Consider the following 22610-nt stretch of genomic DNA (forward strand, 5'->3'; position numbering starts at 1 on the left):
ACAAAAGTGCTCAACTTCTCTATGCAAAAGGTGAGTGGAAATAAAAGTTTATTTAAGTACTACCTGAAGGAAAACAAAAAGAGAGTGGAATATTATTTTATTTATTTATTTATTTATTTATTTATTTATTTATTTACAGCATTTATATTCCGCCCTTATCATCCCGAAGGGGACTCAGGGCGGATCACGTTACACATATAGGCAAACATTCAATGCCTTTTAACATAGGACAAAGACAAACAACATAGCTCCGAGCAGGCCTCGAACTCATGACCTCCTAGTCAGAGTGATTCATTGCAGTTAATTGCAGCTGGTTTGCTCTCCCATCTGCGCCACAGCCCTGGCTGTATTCTTAAGGAAAGCAGAGAGCATTATCATTTCCTTATTCTTAAGGAAAGCAGAGAGCATTATCATTTGGATACTTCACTAAACCTACTGCTGGGCTCTACAAATGTTTACAGAGGATCACCCAGGATCAGAGCCATGGCTGATCATAAAAGACTGGGCAGATTCTTGAGGATGGAAGGACTTTGGGTAAGTGTAGCACTGATTGATTTTGCTAAACACAGATTCTCAACACTTTCTAAGAAGTCACAAACTAAAACAAAATCCAAATATGAACATTTAAAAATCTTTTAGTTTGTAAATTCTAAATGTTTATATCCAGAATGAGCAGAAAATCGGTTTTATTTTTTTTCCTTTTAATAAACTGTGTTTTCTGCAAAACGTTACAACTGCATTGCAATAGATTACATTCTTGCACCGCCTGGTGGTTTGTTAAAAATTGCAGATTGTTTCTAAATCTTTGGCCTTCCAGATGGTTTGAACTTAAACTTCCAAAAACCCAAACCAATATGACTAGTGATAAGAGATTATAACAGCTGTGATACAAAAGTTTTATAGGCAGTGCATTACAAAATTAAAACATAATTCCAAAAACTCACCAATGAAGCAGAAACACAGAACCATTCAATCAAAACCCCTTGCTGCCACAAGCAAGGTCAACTGGCAAAGGCTAGAAAGAACGCAATTATATTTGCCTACTGTTGGAAAGGCAAAATGGGATGGATCCAGCCCAACTCCCTCTAGCAGGGAGTTCCAGGGACTAGGAGTTGTCTTGAAGGAAACCCATTGATGCAAACAGGGTTTTTTTTGTGTCAGGAGCAACTTGAGAAACTGCAAGTCATGGGTGTGAGAGAATAGGTCATCTGCAAGGACATTGCCCAGGGGACGCCCAAATGTTTGATGTTTTACGATCCTTGTAAGAGGCTTCTCTCATGTCCCTGTATGGAGATGTAGCTGATAGAGGGAGCTCATCCGAGCTCTTCCCGGGGTGGATTCAAACCAGCAACCTTAAGGTCAGCAACCCAACATTCAAGTCAGCAGTCTGCCGGCACAAGGGTTTAACCCATTGCGCCACCGGGGCTTATGATACTAACCGTGATGTAGTAGTAAAATTTCAAGGGAAGATACTAAAGATATTCATCTTCTCACATTTCATTCTCATGGGAAGGATTTAATTTTTTTTTCCTTGCTGGGGGAAAAGTCATCAAATTTGTGTAGTTATCATGGTAGGGCAACATTGTCTCCCAAAAGAGCCACATGAGTGTTTGTGTGCGCGCCAAATAGTCCATGAACCATGAGGATTGTCACTAAGGCCCCTGCTACACTGCCATATAATTCAGATTATCAAAGCAGGTAATCCACATTATCTGCTTTGAACTGGATTATCTGATTCTACACTGCCATATAATCCAGTTCAAAGAAGAAAATCTGGATTTTATATGGCAGTGTAGAAGGAGCCTTAGAGTGATGGTTTTCTTTATCAGAGCTTCCAGAGATGTGTTTCCTGGTATTTGATCATGTATCATTTTCCCCATCTATATTTTTTATCTCTAACAGATGCACAGTGTCACAGCTCCCAAGGAGTATTAGAAATGCAGTTGTCTCAATCCATATAAAAAAACTAGAAGTAGGACATTTTTTCAGCTCCACTGGGAGCAAATAATTTTTCTCTCTAAAAGAAATAGGATTTAACTGTCCAGGCAAAACTAAGCTACCTATTTACATTACCAAATGGCCAGCTCACAACAATGTCATATTTCACAGCTGCTGTAAGGATTTCAGTTGAGCTCAGTTGGGAAAGTCTGAGGGCCCTTTCAGACAGGCCCTATATCCCAGGATCTGATCCCAGGTTTTCTGCTTTAAATATGAGTCCCCACTGCCAGATAATCTGGGATAAACAGAAATCCTGGATGAGATCCTGGAATATAGGGCCTGTCTGGAAGGGCCCTGAGGAAGGTGGCAAATTTTGCCATTATCCCTGCTTATCAAAATGTGCCAATGCCTCAACACTGAAGTACAATCCCTCTACTATATTTACTGCCAATAGGTTTCGAGGGTCTTGAAAATCTCTGTATAAAAATGTCAATTTTATGAGTTCTCACAAAATATGCCATTTATTACATAGAAAACATGCTGTATGCCTTGGTTCAAGCAAATGCATCCTAGCATTGCACAAAATAAAGTGTAAATCTTGATGTTATCATTTCCAGGGTTCACTTTCTTCCATTTGTATTTGGGACATTACTATTTTTCCATGTCCCTCTTACTGTCCCAGCCCAATGAAGTACTGTAAAAGGTATAGTTATTGTACAGTACAATTGTGGACAGCTTTTGAAAATTCCTTTGTCATTTTCAGAGGTGTAACTACTGAGAGGAGAAACAAAATTGCCTCCTGATTAAGAATTTCAAAATGTATTAATTTTTCCCTCAGATCCCAAATTTATAGCCATGGAGTAACTTAAAACATGAGAAAATGATGTTGAGCATTAATAAATAAATCTAGACAGTCATAGAAAAGGAATGGGTAAAATTACCAAGGGCAGGAAATATAGACTTCTAGGTGTGAGTAATTCTATGCAATGACAGAAATTTTAAAACCAAGGGAAAAATTTCTTTGGAAGGTAGGGTTCCTGTTGGGGAAGCGAAATGTTCCCTTGCAAGAGAATATATCCGTCTTAATATGAAGAAAATATTTAGTTGTATGTGTGTGTTGTGTGTGCTGGCCAGCAAAGGAAGTTCACCAGTCATTTTTATACTGCAATATTCCTTTACAACACACACAAATATTGACCTCTTCTTCATAAGAAAAATCTTGAAATATTTTCCTTCTGTTTGTGACGCAAGTCATTTACCATATCTTTGCATGCAAATATCCTATTTTGGTATGTTAATGAAAGAGCAATATGTTGACCTTAGAATGTCTGTGAGAATGTCTGGTCTGAAGGAAAAATGGTCAAGAAGGACCAGAGGGAATAAAATAGCATGAACTTGTACACCAGTAAAGTAGAGATTAAATGCTGGAAAAGACAAAAGACCTGTGTTGGGTGTTCAAAGGGAACGAACTGGACACCAATCAGTTTTTAAACCCTGTCAGACCTGTGCTAAAACTATAAAGTCTAGAAGAGAGAAGCATTTTTAAAGGCTTTAAAAATGGGAAATTGTTCATCCAAGAAAGTGGTGATGTATGATCACATTTTTTCGCATACAGGTATGAAAGTGTCATGACAGTAAAGAAATCTTTCACAATTTACTGATGTTTCATCTGTGAGACTAAGGCAATTTCAAGTTCTAAAAATAGCTTCTCTTATCTTCTGCATTCAGACTTGTACTGGAGAACTTGCCAGCAATTACAGGAACAATTTTTCTTAGAAACTACATCGATTCACCATGTATTCAATGCACTTATTCATTTGCATTATCTTATTACCTCATCATCTAACCATTACCTCTGTCCTCATGAATGATCTTCCTTGACCTTCATTGATTTTATATGGTACAGCTTCTTACTAGTTTACCATGCTAGTTCCTATAGACCATTGCTTTTACTTGCCAACATCATTTTCCCATGTCTTTCAGTCTTTCCATGTTTTCTTCTGCCCATGTTCCTATGGGAATTTGTCTCAAACTAAAATTTAGTTCAGCTCAACCAATGACAGCTTTAATCTTGGTGTTGGGATTGACTAGAGTAGCTCTACCATCACATGTGCAGTTGGTGGGCCTTCTTAGTGGATGTCACTGGGCTCTTTGACTAAGGAGACCAGAATAGCCCCTCTCTGATACCATTCTGGCAGCAGGCTAAAACCTTTTTATTCATGCAGACTTTTAAAGATGAAAGTTGTTGAAAGTGAGCCAAAGGGGTGCTGTATAGTATTTAATTATTTTAACTGCTTTCAAGTGTTTTAAGTCATTTTAAGTGATTTTTACTAATTCTATTTTAATATTTATGTGTTGTAGATTTTAAATTGCATTTTTAATATTGTGAGCCACTTTGTATTTTAAAGAGATAAAAGCAGGATGCTGTTGTTGTTGTTGTTGTTGTTGCTGTTATTGATGTTCACTCACCATTCAACAGTTCAGTCAATTGGTCTGCTCTAGTTGGGACTAACCAACAGTGTTCTAGCCAGCAGTTGCTAAATTGCTTAGGAACCAAAGGTGGTTATACGCCAGTGGTTCTCAACGTGTGGGTCCCCAGGTGTTTTGACCTACAACTCCCAGAAATCCCAGCCAGTTTACCAGCTGTTAGGATTTCTGGGAGTTGAAGGCCAAAACATCTGGGGACCCACAGGTTGAGAACCACTGTTCTACACTGACTCCTTATTTCAGGGCCAATCTGGCTTGGCAAATGCTGAATCATCTCCTGGATGGTTTAGACTACCACCACCATCACCATGGCTGCTATAGTGGTGGGAGGGAGTCACCCTTACTGTCCCCTCACATTCTCATTTTCACACACAACTTGGGTTACATCAGTCACCCATTATTTGGAGTGGTGGCAGCTGGGACACCAGAGTGATGAGGGAAGAGGTTGGGGAAAGAGGATAATTCACCTCCTCCACTCTCCCTTCCCTTATCTGATTGCATCTTAGCACCAGCACTTCTGGCGATATGGCTGGCCTCTGTGATGAGGAGAACAGGAGGAAATTGTGAGGGTGGTCTTCCAACAGCACTGAACCAGGTTTGGAATCACTGTATTTATGTATTTGTTTTGGGGTTTTTTGTAAGCCACTCTGAGTCCCTTTGGACAGAGGGGGCAAGAAATTATTATTATTATTATTATTATTATTATTATTATTATTATTATTATTATTATCTGTTGCTCTCCCAATCTATTGCCATTTCACAGCTACTAAAAGTGGAAAGACATGTGTTGTGGGCATGCATAATTACTCACCAGTGCAGGATCTCAGGCCTGGAATTTCACTAAAACATCTTCCCAACATGCCTAATCTCCTGAAATTTGAATACAGGTTTCCTAAATTGCAACACTGTTTGCTATGGTGATTGCATTGCATTAGCTTTCAGCAGTATATATTCCCAGACAAGTGTAATTCATTTGCCCTAGGATTAAGATCCATTACAAATCCAATTCTAATTATATACTCTTTTTGTTTGCTTTTTTGGCTCTTCTGTTGTATTTCCTCAGGGATGTAGTTTCTGGTCATTCATAGAGAATTATAGCAGAATCCTTGTTAAGTATTCCTCTTTACAAGCTCCTACTTTTTAAAAGAAGGACAGAATCTTCTGTAAACTTCTATACATATGTGAATCATACTGAAATCAATGGAACACCCTTTTGGGAAAGAGTCAACAAGATTTGCGTGCCTTGCTAAATATTGTTTCAATTTCTTTTGACACCACATTTTGGAAGTGGGTATGTACCCAATATGAATCAAGTCCTCATAGAATCATCTAAAACATGAGTTGCCTACTTAAAAGGTGTTTCCTGAGGGGTGTGTGATAAGGTCCTTAGTGTATTGATGATGTTCACTGGATTCACTGCTATTCTTTTCTATGTTATTAAATGTCAGATAAAACTGATGTTATTTAGTTGGTGAAGATATAAGAAATCTGTGAATTAGATTTTAAAGGCATATGCTTACTTGTTTATTTTTTAGAGGTAATTTATTTTTCAAACTATAGTACCTACCTATGTTTTATAAAAGATGGAATAGGACCTCTGGTGGTTGCAAAAGATTACTGTGCTGCAACAAGAAATTTTTCCCCCAGCATAAATGTATAAGATTCCTCTGTACAATATCCATGTTTTATCAGACACTAGTAAATGTGCTTAAATGAAAAGCAGTACATAAGACACATATTTCATATATCTGAGTTAAAGTTTAAAATGTAAAAACTTAAATTTAAAACCTTGTATAAATCAGAAGTAGGATACATCCCGGATACAAATGAAATTGTTCAGACTTTATATCAGAAAATGATCTTTTACTTAAAGGTAATAATAAATTCCTTATATTTCCTGACCCAATGAAATTTCCAATTCCTCTGAATAAACTATTGACAATCAGAACATGCAACTTATGCTTACTCAGAGTAAGTTCTACTGAGTTCAGTTCAACTTGTGCCTAGTTATTGATATTGAACTTAATGGAACCTAATCCAGAATTGTAACCTTAATAGTCAAATGTTACAGTCTTTCCAAGGTTTCAAATGAATTCAACAAAAATAGGCTTTTAGTATATGCAGGTTCCAGATGGAAATACTCACCAAACCATGCCGTTAAATTATGCTACTTAAACTTAACTTTAATTAAAGCAATTACCATGATTTACAACAATGTGACAGTTCCTGTCTATCTTTGCAGCAGTGGATATCACATTAACTTTACTTTGTAATTTTCATTAATATGAGGCAAATGATCATTTTAATAAGATTGCACAGAACATTGTTAAATGTAAATAGATAAATACACTTTTGTGCTCACACAAGAGATTAGCTATATTGAAATGGTAATTTGCTCATGTGGGATAAAAAATAGCCAGTTCTGGAGGGGGGATCTGGTTTTGATTTAGCAAAACATATGGTTGCTTTATTCTATGGTGGTTTCACAACAGGAAGTTAGTCCTGATTGACAGTGCAACCCCATCTATGTTTACTTAGTAGTTAAGCCCAAATATATTCAATATACTTGAAGTGTCTCCAGCCATGGGTGCATCAGATCACTGCCTAAATTACATATAAATCAATGGGAGTTAAATTAATCACAACTGAGCTGTTACATTAGTTTGAATAGCAAGGAAGAGAAATGCCTGTTCATTGCATGCATCCATTAAAAAATGAAAACATATGCTCTCGTGTAGTGTTGCTACGCCCCGGTGGTGAAGTGTGTTAAAGCACTGAGCTGCTGAACTTGCAGACCGAAAGGTCCCAGTTTCAAACCCCGGGAGCGGCGGGAGCGGCTGCTGTTAGCTCTAGCTTCTGCCAACTTAGCAGTTTGAAAACATGCCAATGTGAGTAGATCAATAGGTACCGCTCCGGTGGGAAGGTAACGGTGCTCCATGCAGTCATGCCGGCCACATGACCTTGGATGTGTCTATGGCCAAAGCCGGCTCTTCGGCCTAGAAATGGAGATGAGCACCAACCCCCAGAGTCAGACATGACTGGACTTAACACCAGGGGAAACCTTTACCTTTGCCTAGTGTTGATAAACCTAACATGATTCAGTTCAGCATGCACATTGAATCTAGTTTATTAACTAGTTTCCTTTGTATTCTGCCTTTCTCCTGATACGGGACCAAAGTAGCTTGTTTATCAGAATTAAATGACTGATCAAAATTAAATGGTTTGTTTGGTTTTTGTATTTTGAGAATTTGTCACTTTTTTTTTACTCCTTTTGGTCAGGCCTGTGAACAAGTTGAGTTGGACTATGGCCAAGTATTATGCTTTTCTTTCATGGATTCAGGTGTTTGCTTGGATATACAAAGGCTGCAACTACGGAGGTGGATGGGTGTGCATGTGCATGTTGTCCCCACTGCTGATATTGCATAATACATGTGCTTCTTTTCAGACCTCTGGGCATTCATCATGAAGCAAGCACAAGGACCCCTTGCACAACAGCACTGCCATTAAAAATTATACCTACACAGAACTGGCTAGTTTCCCAATGCTTACCTCTGTGGGGCCTATTCTTGGAGATCTCCTGTGCTACAGGAACATAATTCCTCAGACCCAGGCATTTGATGACTATCTGGTCTGGAGAGCTGCTCATAAAAGCAGTGATTCCCTAGAGCAAGTTCCCCACCCTATCTCTTTATACTAAAGAAATAGAAATCATTTGCCTTTTGTCAACTAATTTTGTTTGACTGAGTTTACTTTTATCACTCTCTAACCACCTGGGCATCCAATTTCTCACCAACAGTAAAATTTAGACAGGCATCAACACTCTATTTAAGCATCCTTAAGTATTGGAATATCAGAATATTTATATGGGAGAGTGACCAGGCATTCCGTTAGTCTTTCAGATAATTTATTGTATGTAGCCATAAATATATAAACATTTACACTTCCATTAGGGAGAAACATATAATGCTTAGATATGTTGCTATAGTTGCATTGCATTGCATGTATTATATTACAGAGCACTGCAGGTACACTTTCATAAGCACTGACATTTTGTTTCTTCTGCATTTCTTTAGCAGGCTTACCTATAGAGAAGCCTGCTAAAGAAATGGAGAAGATATAACATTTCAGCCCTTATAAAAACATAACTTCTTATCTGCCATACATTAAAATATATTCCTCAATATTTGTGTCCAGACTCATGGGCATTCAAGTGGTTAATATAATTACTGGACATTCTTTCCAATAAGAAGACACGCTTCCAAGTCTCTGCTTATGTAAACAATTAGTCTCCTACCTAAAGATGATGGAACACACTGTGTATGGTTGACTATCACCAGATTCTATCAGCTACCTGATTGCATCAGTTGTTCCTTTTAATACAACACCTGTTTAGGGTTAATTGTAGGTCAATTCACTGTTTATGCTGTCTAAATTCATTGATAGCTAAGGTGGCATTAGTCTCAGACTTTTCGTAATATAAAGAGCTTTCAGGTTTATATGTTATGCTTTATAAATCTGCTATTTTCATTTTCTAAGTCTTAAATATCACAAACTAGAATGCAAATAATCCTTTATCAAGTAGGGCAGCTATGTTACTGCTTCTAATGAGAGACAGGCTCTGTTTAGCCCTCATTACTTCATGTAAATACCAGGGCCATTAATGAGTTGTTGCTGAATCTAATAATGCATTGCTTATAGTCCTGAGAAACTTCATCACAATGTTGGGGTAGGTGGTGGTGTTTATGATTAGCAAAAGTGATGACATCATTTGCCATTCACTTTTGAGCTTTCCTTGCAGTAGTTGTTGGGGAGAAAATTCATCATCAACATATTGTGGTGAGTTGTACATGTGAACTCAGAATACACAATACCATGGTCTGATTTTGGAACTCTATTGGTGTGTGAGTAAGGGGAAAGACATGATGAGTGCCTGCTCTTCAAAGTTTACCATGAACTCAGTGGATATATAGAATTGCGGCACTGATTTGATGCAGCAACAGATGTCCTCCCCTCCCTAGTGTGGACAGGGCATCAAACTATTATAGGACATGTTTGATTCAAATAAATTTCCTCTGTCTGATCTCTGTTATTTGAAAATCCTGCCACCTTGAAACAAAGTCCTTCAAAATCGCACAATGAATCAAATGAGACACTTGGATATAAATGTGTATTGGACTGTATCTTGCTATAAAACAAAGTTATAGCTATGACTTGACACATACTTTGACATTGCTACTGGTGTATTTTTAAAGGATTTGTTAATCTACTGTTATATCAAAGACAGTACTGTGTGTGTGTGTGTGTATTGTATATATGCAGTGTGTGTGTGCGTGCTTGTGTGTATGTGCACTCTGCTAAATTATGTGTGCCCATAAGGGAAAGAAGTAATATTTTAATCAATTTTCTCCCAAGTACAGATGTTGTCACAAATTATGCAGTTTTTGAAGAGATTTTGAATTGTAGGGAGGCAGAATCTCTGCTGATAGTCAGAGGAATCCCTGACAATGCATTGCCTACAATCCTAAGAAGCATCATGGAAGGATGGGTGTAGGTGGTTGACAAAACTGAACTGTTGATGCTACATTCCCTTCACCCTACCAACTACTGTAAAGAGACCTGGTGGAAGAGATGTGGAGGGGATGGCTAATGATTTTATTATTCTTGCTATCTGCCCCAACATTTCCATGGTTAGCAGATGCTCTCCAGGGATACATGCAGGAATATCTTCTTTACTTCATGTAAATTATTTCACTTGCACACCCTCGCTTGCTCTTCTGCCCATTCCCCCCACTTGCCTGCCTGTTCACCCTTTGTTCCTGCTCATCCCCTCCTGCTTCCAATCACCTGCCCCGCTCTTATCCATCCACTCCCATCACCTGCTTGCCCACTTGCTTACCTGCCTTCCTAGCTTGTTTTCCCACTCCCCCATTAACTCGCCAGCCCTCCACTCACCTCTCTCTCCTCCCCACTTTCCCCCGATAGCCTGCTCACTCTCTTGCCTGCCTCCCCACTTGCCACCCCCACTAGTCCCCCTGGTCTCACCACCCCTGCATGACATCTCTTGTGAATATTAAAATCCAGTGGCATTTCACACTATAGTGTTATAATTCCATTTTAGTTGCTTTGGCTGTATCCTGTGGAATCCTAGGATTTTAAGGTTAGTGGAGCACTAAAGTTCTCTGGCTGGGAAATATAAGAGTCACTAATGAATGTCGAAACAGACAGAAAAAAATAATCTTGTAATTTCATTTTAACAGCTATGACAGAATCCTAAGGAATCCTGGGATTTGCAATTTACAGAGGGACCCTTATATTTTCCAGCCAGAGAGTTTTATTTGAACTCTAGGAAAATTTGTTTGCATAAAAACTCCATGTGATTTTTATGCACAGAAAATAATTTGAACAACAAACATATTTGTAGTTGGCACAAATATACTGTACTGATTTGTGTGCAATAAATTGGCTGCTTTCTTTGTGTAAGTATGTTTCCAACTCTCAATAACATGTTTTCTGTGCAGAAAGTAAAACACATGTAATTCTGTACAAATTGATTATTCCGAAGTTCTGAAGGGCAAAACAAACAATAAAAAGCCACCACCAACAGCCTAAGGCTGAGACAAATAATTAGTCCATACATCCTTCTATTTCTTTTTTTTTTCTTTCGGAGGAGGTAGGTGTCGAGAATTCCCACGGGAAATTTAATCCTCTCAATTTAAGATGTGAAAGTATTGAGGATAGTATTTCTCCTTTCCACTTCTTAACAAATAAAAATATTTATCTGCTGCTTCAAATGGTGGGTAACTTCCTACCAGTGTTCATTTATAACTGGAAGAGAAAACCCCCATAGAAACATGATGTAGCATAGTTGTCAAACATTATTTGGTGTTGTGTGTGCTTTTAAGATTTCCTTCATTAATCATGGTGAAGAATGATTTCTATTATGGCATTAAGTGATGCCTGAAAGTTAACATCACCTTCTAAACATTGCTTTAGGACAGGGGTGGGCAGATGCAGAGGGAGCATGAGCCCTCTTTCACCCCACATCCACCAAATGGACACCAACACAATGACAAGACTGGAAGTGATACCACGTCACTTTCAGGTACATCTTTCTTATTTTTCATTATTATACATTTTAAAGAATTTAGGACATGTTGGGGCCTAGAAATGGGAGAACAAACTGCTGCAATGTGTAATTTTGATTTATTTGGAGCAATTTGAAAAGTAGCAAAGTTTTCAATGGAAAGACTGCCAAGACTTTCAGAGTTCTGGTGGATGCATGCTGCCTGTGGGTTGCCTTCTACCCAAACTTGCTTTTGGGGAATGTGAGGAGGCTAAATGTTTGTTTTTTAATGTTTGATTTTTAAATCATGCAATATCTAACACTGGTGACACATGCACTGAGCAGAAGGCAACAATCCTTATGCTTGGTCCTTGAAACCTACTGATAACTGGGGCCCCATATAATCCAGATTATCAAATCAAATAATCCATATTATCTGCTTTGAACTGGATTATAGGAGCCTACACTGCCATATAATCCAGTTCAAATCAGATAATCTGGATTTTATCTTGCAGTATAGAAGGGACCTATGTTCACTTTTTTCGGGAGAGGGTTCGTTTCAGGAGTGACTTGAGAAACTACAATTCACTTCTGGTGGGAGAGAATTGACCATCTCCAAGGGCATTGCCCAGGGCTCCTACTTTTTTGGGTAAAATGTTGCTTAATTGTCTTTGTATTTTTATTTAAAGATTCTGTGGGACAGTTGGAAGAATTTTAAGCCTTTATATTTTTTAGGCACTTAAAAAAATAAAGGTAACTAATTTAGTAACATGCTGTTAATGCACAAGCCTTAGAAAAACAGGTTTCGCTAACAAGTTCTGTTTGAATTGAGTGACAGACTTTTTTTTAGATAATCTTCTAAACTGTGATTTAACAGAGATTTCAGGAGTAGTTACATTTGTAAAAATGAACTGCTTTGGAGGGAACTATTTTAAATCTGTTAGATTAAACAAAAATATATTAGAATCCTTATTAAGTTCCAGACTTGGTTGGCAACAACTATTTTATCACAGTTGTTCCCACCAGCCCTTTGATCTTTTTGAAGTTATGGGTGAAAGAGTTTTAAATCCAACTGTTTTCTCAGTTGTTGACTACTCACTAGTCCTAAACTTCCACTTCTAATCTTCTAATCCTGCTCAATCATTGTGGAGTAATTTGGAGATTTTTTTGGCACAGAGCATTGGGGAAGCATTATCCATTTTAATCATGATTATTTGCAGAAGATAAATGAGTAAACATTTAATTCCTGATTACAAGTGATAGACATATCTAGTAGTACAAAGAGATTTTAGAAACATCAAAACTAGGGAACAAACTGGTTTACAGCATTGGATTTAAAAGTGTTTGGAAAGTAAATATTCTTTTAAAAAAGAAAAATATGAATTGCCAGTGTTTTAAAAGCATGACATATAATGAGGATTCATTTAATCCAGTGGTTCTCAACCTGTGGGTTTCCAGCAGGCCTGTAGCGAGGTTTTTTTTTAGGGGTTCAAACCCCCCCCCCCCCGAAATTTTTCAAGTTATAAAAAAAATCTCGTTTACTCATGAATTTTAACTGGTTAACCAAATCCCCATGCTAAGTCTATGAGATGCAAAACATTAAGAGTCCCTCCAGGCACTATCTCAAGCAGATATTGACAGGTTTGTAGCGGGGAGGGGTATGTGCTAGGGGTTCAACCCTCCCCGAAATTTTCAAAACCCCTCCCAAAAATTTTTTCTGGCTACGGCCCTGGTTTCCAGGTATTTTTGCCTCCAACTCCCAAAAATCCCAGCCAGTTTAACAGCTATTAGGATTTCTGGAAGCTGAAGGCCAAAACATCTGGGGACCCTCGGGTTGAGAACCACTGATTTAATCATATAAAAAGAATTGTCTTGAAAAGTTGTGGGATGTTTTTGACTTCCACATTACATTATATCATGCATAGTCAAACTTTGGCCCTCCAGGTGTTTTAGACTTCAACTTCCTAACAGCCGGTAAACTGGCTGGGATTTCTGGGAGTTGAAATCCAAAACACCTGGAGGGCCAAAGTTTGTCCATACCTGCATTATATCATAAGAAACATCATACATTGCAGAAAGATATGAAAGTAGCAAACTCATGGAACATAATTCTTCCCAAAATGAAACTTATACACATCAGCCACATATGAGTATAAGTGATGGTTATGACCTTTAAAGCCTGAGACAGTTCAGGTCTATGCTATTTGGCCAACTGCATCCCCTTGAACGAACCTGGCTGGGTTCTGAGATCTTCAGGAGAGGCCCTTCTCTCGGTCCCACTTCCATCCCAAGCTCAGTTAGTGGGAACGAGAGAGCAGGCCTTCCTTATCAGTGGTTGCCCCTCAACTCTAGAGCTCTCTGCCCAGGGAAACCAGAATGGCCCCGTCCCTGCTGTCCTTCTGATGGCAGCCTAATGAAGGTTTTAAAGATCTAGTTGGGGAGGGGGGTGCTGTGGTTTATAACTTTGAATATGTTTTAATGAATTTTGACTGTGAATTTTTAAAAATACTGTTTAGATTTAATTCTGTTTTAATGTTTGCATATTTGTATATTTTAAATTGTATGCTAATGCTTTTATGTTAAGCTACTTTGAGTCTCCTTTGGGAGAGATAAATTGGGGTATTAATAATAATAATAATAATAATAATAATAATAATAATAATAATAATACACAAGCAAAGTTAGAAGATCTGGACAAGAAAACTGATGACAATCCACTACTCATTACACCCGCGCGTAGTGATGTCGACAGACTTTACCTGCCCAGAAAATCACTTGGGAAGTGTCCAACGTATGATCCAATACAACAGCCAGCAGAATGTCTGCTGTGGACTCATCTTGTTGTGTTTCAAATAATAATATACATAGATGTCGTTAAAGGGATGCTGCCTAATATACACAGTTGTCTTAAAAGAATTACACACTTTTAATATTTGTAGTAAAATAACTAATACAATGTATTCCCATAATCCCACATTTATAAGCACTGGTTCTTTTCCTGTAGGGAACTCACCCATAACAGATGCCTTAAACAGTGCGACATTCCTACTGGGATGTGAGGACCTTTTTGACCCTATGGAAGAGCAAATGTATTTCAGAGCACTTCCAGACAGCATCAAAATGCAGGTTGTAAAATGCAGGGGCAAAAAATCCTGGGACCTGACAGCAAGTCCACATACAGACCAGTCAGTCTTGGGAAATGCTCCCCCGTTGTCCTCACACCTTCCTTTGAAATGGATCAAGATGGAGGGGGGACGGGGCACATTCGGAGGAAGTTTTCTTTTAAAAAATTCTCTCTGAGATGAGCTGGGCCTCATATGTGGACATGCAGAGATCCCAATGTACACACAAGCAGATTTCTTCTCTTTTTCTTCACCCAACACGTAATTCAAGTTCTGTTAAATATTATAAGAAAGAAAGGAATGGCTATAGAGAGTTCTAACTGCTGTTTTGACCCCCCCAATCAGCTGTTTCAGGCTTTTAAAACACATGTCCTGGAACAGTCCATACATGGGGATAGGAAGGAAGTCAAGTGTTTTGCATGACTGCAACGATACAATCATGTGAAGGTGTGCATTTTGGGGGTGGAATCGGGTTTTAAGTACATTTTTAAAAAACGTGCTTTTCAGCTGTTAACCCAATTTCACCTGCACTTTCCCCAAACATTGTTTAGCCACCTCCCCTTTTAGCCTGGTTACTTCCAGGTTTTACTGCATGTGTAGAAGTACTCTTAGTGACAATTTACCCTTTGGAATTTACCCTATGGAAAAATAAATACATGTCTGTGACAATTTAGAAAGTCTCACTAAAATTTAATGGTTCAGTTTTGTTGGACATGTTTGAGGAGACATGCTAGTTATTTCTGTGCATTCAGATTATCTGCCCAAATCTAGCTGTAATTATTTTTCTTCTTTTCACAACCTTGGTTTTCTCTATGTTCTATAAACAAGTAGCTTAACATCAGCTCTGAGCAAGCAAGGACTTCTCCTTATACAACATACGTCAGTCACATAATCTCCAGCAGTGCTGCATGGTGGTTCCCATTGCACTGCCATAGTGAATCTATTTCAGATGCTCTCCATAAGCTGCTTTTGATTTCCAGAAATCATTCTCATACACACCAAGAAAAGCTGTGTATAGGGAACCTCCTTTGGAACTGTTTGGAGTTGGGATACAGTAGATGTGCTGTAGGAGAAGAGAGGTAGTAGTCAGTCAAATATAATTTAGTGTTCTTGGACATATTTTCTGAAAACTCAAAGCTGAACCACTTGTGAAAAGGGGGAGGGGGAGAGACATAATGTAGTTAATAATATGGCCACCAGAGGGCACCATCTACCTAATGATGGAATAAATTGTTGAAAGCTAAGCATTGAAAAACTACCAGGTTAATCAGAATAGCACTTCATAGAAAAGTATCAGTACAGTCAAAACAAATGTATAAATAGAGATAAGAAGAGGAAATGGATCTAGGAAAAAAGTGATTAATTCGACCACCCATCATATTTTGTCCCTTGTTTCTCTTCTTTTTGGCTAAAAGGCAGGCCCAATGTACAATTCATTGTACATATTTTTAAGTTTGTAGGCAAGGTGTATTTATGATTGCTTCTAGTCACTTTGCAACTGCAGGACAAAAAGGTATAATTTCTGTGAAGACAATACATCTTCTTTCCAATAATGCATCTACCTGTGTCACATTCTTTGAAAACTAGAATATATATCCAACATTGCTCCAAGAGTGGGCAATCTGGAAGTCCCTGAACAGACTCAGAAGTGGAGTGGGCAGACCAAAAGACAGCATGGCAAAATGGCACTACCTAAAAGAATCCTCCACCTTGTGCCACTGTGGAGTAGAACAGACACCTCCGCATCTGTATGATTGTCCCCAGCCTCATGCAAAGAGGAAGAATTGTTTGAGGCTATAGACAATGCGGTTGCTATTGTCCATTTTTGGTCAAAAGATATTTAGCCACTTGTGCTCCTTCTATTTTTATCAGTTTCATATTGATTTATGCAATGCTTTTGAGTCAAAATAAATAAATAAATAGCTCAGGTTAGGCATTTTCTAATGATATTAATGAGAAATACTCATTGTTCCTCTGAGGCTGAGAGGGTATGACTTAGTGCCAGATCTGATTTCTTGGAAGTGAAACAGCCACACACTCTTGGCCTCAGAGGAAGCCACAGGCAGTGCTACTAATTATTTGATTTTTGTCATCACCTCCTCTTTTAAAATATGTTTTGATACATTGATTGCTTCCTAGGATTTCCAGGACATGTGAGATTTTTCAGTATTGAAGAGAAATATGGTACCTTCCAAAGTTGTTTGTTTGCAAGTCACAGCAGTGTTAACCAACATCGCCCATGAGGAGGAGCAATGGAAATGGCCATTCATGAATATCTGTAGAGTCATATTATGTCCATTCATTGAAATAAAATACTGAGATTAGTGAAGCCTTTATGCAAGACCTTTTGACCTGTACCTTAGTGCCCATCTACATGGGCCAAATGAATTGGGTGGGAGTGAATGAACACAGTGGCAGCCTATATGATGCATGGGGCCTATTTGCTCTGATGCCCATGAAGGCTGCTTAAGCGACTTGGTCCCCTATTACTACTACTTAATAATAATAATAATAATCATCATCATCTTTATTTATAGACCTCCTCCCCATCTCTCCAAAAGGACTCGGGGTGGCTTACAACATAAATAAATACAATAAATAATATATGCAAAGTAAAAATAAACCAGATACTAACACAACAAATCACTAAAAGTCACAGGATGCTTCCAAGCTTCTCTCTAGAGCAGGGATCCCCAAACTAAGGCCCATGGGCCAGATGTGGCCCTTCAAGGTCGTTTACCAGGCCCCCACCCTAAACTTTAGATTTAGGGCTGCCCTAAATCTGAAATGATTTGAAGGCACAACAACAATCCTAATTACCTTGAAGATCTCATCAGCCGAAAGCAGGCCCACACTTCCCATTGAAATGCTGGTAGGTTTATGTGAGTTAAAATTGTTCTTAATTTAAAATATTGTATTCTTCTTTCAAATATATTTTTTGCACTACAAATAAGATATGTGCAGTGTGCATAGGAAAGTGTTCATTTTTTCCAAACTATAATTCTCTGGATGAGAATTATAAGTGCCCATCTGAAGTACAAATTCCAGGATCTAATAGGAAGTTGCCATGGCAGTTAAAGTGTCATTGGTATGTTCCACCAGATAGGAGGAGAAGCCAAATTGCTCCCAGTGACTTTCCTTTTTATTTTTTAGGGTTTTGTGTGTGTGTGGGGGGGGGGGGGGGGGTTGGGGGTTGGGAAGGGGGTTGTGCTCTCACAGTTTTCCAGACTGATTCAGCCTGGAAAACATGGGACTACTGTCTGGACTGCCCCCTCAAAAGCCCAGAACTTTTGAGGGAGTGGTACAGACAGCAGAAGTAGTGGGTTCATCCCGTGCCGGGCTGTGGCGCAGGCTGTTGAGCAACCAGCTGCAACAAATCACTCTGACCAAGAGGTCATGAGTTCGAAGCCAGCTCGGAGCCCCGTATTTGTCTTGTCTTTGTTCTATGTTAAGGCATTGAATGTTTGCCTTATATGTGTAATGTGATCCGCCCTGAGTCCCCTTCGGGGTGAGAAGGGCAGAATATAAATACTGTAAATAAATAAATAAATAAATAAGAAGGCACAGAATAAATCCATTAATAATTAATTTCGTGTTTATCCAGGGTTTTCCTGGTTTGTGGTGAATGAATTCATGTTTCTCTAGGACGTCATCTGGATGACCCCCTTTTAATTGTGGGAACTCCCACATTAAAGGGGCTGTCTGGATGCGCCCAATATTTGATCCTTCATGCACCTAAATATTGCACACTATAATAATTATGGGCTGTATTCATGGATTTTGATAGCCCCACTAATTGCTCTTAATTCTGTTACATAGCAGGTTTTATTAATAGGGCACCCATAAGTCAAAAACTGACTTGACAGCACACAGGAACAACAACAAAAATTGTTCAAGCAAGTAAAGCTACAATCCTAAATATCCACAGGGACAGCCTGTAACATTATAGCACAACTACACAATTGTATCCCATGGCATCCCAGTAGCATTAAGCAGCAAGATGACATTAAGAAGGCTGATGACATGATTACAGTTTATGGAAACTTCAGGCATTCAGCTTGTAGAGGATCAACACTGGAGTGTGAAGTAACAATGTTGCTTTCAGATTCTGTTTCTTATACTACTGGAGCAGAGTGCAAGAGGGACTGATGCAGGCATGGACAAACTTCGGCCCTCCAGATGTTTTGGACTTTAACTCCCACAGTTCCTAACATGCGGAAGGAACTGTGGGAATTGAAGTCCAAAACACCTGGAGGGCTGAAATTTGCTCATGCCTGAGCTAATGTGACAAGGCATTCATGTCATTCCTCATAACATTTTTTTTCCTGGAATTAAGAAATCCAAAATACTCCAAAATCCATGCAGGTGGCCGAGACAGTGATGTTTTTGGTTTCTCATGGTACAATGCACACAATGCCCATAAATTTTATTTTGTGAACAAAAATATTAAAAGTATTGTATAACATTACCTTATGGCTATGTGTATAAGGCTCTGAAACTTAAATGAATTTCACATTTAGATGTGGGTACCATCGCCAAGGTATCTCATTATTTATGTCTATGTAAATACAGTACAGGTGCTCCATGACCTGAAAAAAAATCCAAAATCCCAAACGGTTCTGACTCCAAGCATTTTGGATAAGAGATACACAAACTGTATAAGAACAATTTCTCACTTGTATGTAAACCCAACTTAAAACAGCAGAATCGTTGTACACATGATTATAATCATAATATGAGAAATTCTGAGTGAAAGTGTGTGAGTGAGACTGTACAGGAGAGTGGGATATCATTTACTTTTATGTATATTATGCATTGTTTTATCTGAATTTGAGACCAGATGGCTAGGGAGTTGTATCTGATGTTAGGAACTGGTGTGGTGTATACAGTTTAATTGAAGATAATTAAAAGCTGGTTGTTATCACAGTTGAATGGTCTTGACTGTGCAAATTGATGTGTTCTCTCAAAGAATAATTAGACTGCAATTACCTTGGGCTACAGCTTCTTTACTGGAAGAATAAAACAAACAATGAATGCAGGAAAAATAATCCCTTCTCTTCATCTTTGGGACAAAGGAAGGAGGCACAAATGTGATTTCTTTTGAAGCAATGAGAAATCTAAATGTACTGTTCAGTTTTCTACCTCCCTTGAATCTTAAGGATTTCAGAGTACTGCTAAACTTTGAAACATTTAAAATCAGCATCAGCAAATACTATTTTTAAAAGATATATAATTTAAGAGTTGTACTTATAGAGTAAAAAAATGTGGTTCTCTCTTCATATGATTGGCATAATTATTGGGACTACAAGAGAAGGGAAGATTTTAACATATATACAATACTTTAAAGTGCGCAATACACTTTAAGTGTATTGTTTAGTTTTAATGCTTGGAACAAATCTGTGAGACAAGTCAGTATGCCAAAACTGCAAAATAGTGGTGAAAGAAAATTACTGAGAGCATTCAATGAAGTTCTTCCATCAATCACCACAGTATATTTATTTAAAGACCCTAGTCTAAGGACTATGTGCCATTGGAATTACCACAGATTGTGGCAAATCCGGTGGTGCCCATCACCCCATGACCCACACCATTTGACTTACCCCTTACCTCTTTCCACAGGCTTCTGCCACCTGGCTTCCAGCCATTGATCCCAATGCAACACAGGAAGCCTCCCATGTTGCCACCATGGCAGCATAAGTCAGTTCCTCTTCCCTTGTGGAAAGGAGCCCCACTGGACAAAGATGTATGTTGTGGGATGGGAGCTGGCGGGCTCCGTTGCAAAACTGAAGAGGAACCAGCATATGTGGATTATTTTTACCCTATCTGATGAGGTCAAAAGTCTCATTAAGTAGCTATTTTCTGTTGTGTACCATAATTGTACCCTTTCTTATTTCCAATGTATCTTTGATCAAGATCTTGATTTAACTATTGTATAGTTAGTTAGATTTCTAATCAGATCTCTCATTGCCATGGGATTTTTTGCCAACCAAAATACAGAGATGCTTTTAAAAACATAAGCAAAAGTGGCCATGGAACCTCGGGAAAGTGTTCCTCTCCCTTTCGGTGATAACAAAGGACATCAAAAGTAAGCTCTATCCCCCTTTCCCTGTGCTGTGGAGAACAGAGAAGGGGGGATGGTTACACTGGCCCATGTAAACAGTGAACTGTTTTGAATTATAACTGGTCTGGTTGTCCACACCAATCCTGAAGAGTGGAGTGCTCCAGAGTTTTCTCAAAGCTCTGAAACCTTCCCCAATTTCTGCTAACAGGGTAAAACTGAATAAAACAGTTTTTTGTGTGTGTGTGTCAGGAGCAACCGGAGTTGCTTCTGGAGTGAGAGAATTGGCCGTCTGCAAGGACGTTGCCCAGGGGACGCCCGGATGTTTTGATGTTTTACCATCCTTGTGGGATGGAGCCCCCAGATGGCGTAGTGGACTAAGTGACTTGAAGGTTGGGTTGCTGACCTGAAAGCTGCCAGGTTCGAATCCCACCTGGGGAGAGTGTGGATGCGCTCCCTCTATCAGCTCCAGCTCCATGCGGGGACATGAGAGAAGCCTCCCACAAGGATGGTAAAAACATCAAAACATCCGGGCGTCCCCTGGGCAACGTCCTTGCAGACGGCCAATTCTCTCACTCCAGAAGCAACTCCGGTTGCTCCTGACACGAAAAAAAAAAATCCTTGTGGGAGGCTTCTCTCATGTCCCCGCATGGAGCTGGAGCTGATAGAGGGAGCTCATTCACGCTCTCCCAGGGTGGGATTCGAACCTGGCAGCCTTCAGGTCAGCAACCCAACCTTCAAGTCATGAGGCTTTTATCCCCTAGGCCACTGGAGGCTCCTAATAAAATAAAACAGTTTAATGCCCATGTTATGGACTAGAAATTCCTGGATATTGTGTGGACACCCAGAAGTGAATTCTAGCTCTATTAGAGGTTTCTGGGCAATGTAGACACATACTAAGTAATGTCAGTGATTTTCTTCCTGCTGTTAGAAAGTCTGAAAACCACACATTTTTGAAGGCTGTTTACAATTCAGAATTTATCCTGAATAAAATGTGCATATAGTTGTTTTAGAAAACAGGATGGTGTTGAACTTGCTTAATCTCAGATCTTAATCAGGAATTGCGTAATAGAACACCAGTGAGAAACCACAACATGGCACTGAAGGATATAATTACTTTTGAGGAAGGCTTTTTGGAAGGTTACTGGAAAGCAAGCAAGAAAGAAGCTGCTTTGATCAGCTAACATCAGTAATTCTCTGAGCACTGGTTAGTTCATTTTAGCCCCAGGCTAGTTTTACAAAAGCATTTATTGTGCTTATCAAGATTAAAGGATAGCTTGTTATGCATCTAATTAATGCTAAGTAGACTCATCAAAGAAAATTGTCTCATTGGATTTCCAAGTTCCTAGCTATTATTTGTGCTTTATTAAGTTCCATTAATAGTCATGAATATTTTGGAAGCATCTGAAAAACCGAAGTGGGTTATATGTATGAATACTAACAGTGTGGCTAACCATATCTATTTATAAAGTCATTATTGTTCACATGGGACTAGTTATTTCAGACTCAAGAAAGGGCAAATAAAGGTTATTAGGCTGCACAGTAATGTTGAGTTTGTTAACCAAATAGTTGTCACAAGGGAGAATCATGTGCTACAAAACTCTTCCAACTCGCATCTGTACATACAATGGAGGGAGCACCATCCTATCTCTTGTTTTAGGCAGCAAGATGTCTTTAGCTACAATGAAAAATAAAGAACAGAAATTAGATGCTCAAACAACCTCATCCCATTTCGTGAGTAGGGGAAATTTTGTGTCCATGCCTACTGAAATGTCTTAAACCTGAAACCACTGAGATAATTCACCCAGAGTGTGGGGCTTTCGTGTCTCCAATATGCTGATGACACCAAACTCTATCTGTGCTTTTCATCTGATTCCAAGGAAACTATCTTAGTATTGAACCAACGCCTGTTGTCAGTAATGGACTGGATGAGAGAAAACAA

Source organism: Anolis carolinensis, chromosome 4, assembly GCF_035594765.1.
Source record: "Anolis carolinensis isolate JA03-04 chromosome 4, rAnoCar3.1.pri, whole genome shotgun sequence".
NCBI lineage: Eukaryota > Metazoa > Chordata > Lepidosauria > Squamata > Dactyloidae > Anolis > Anolis carolinensis.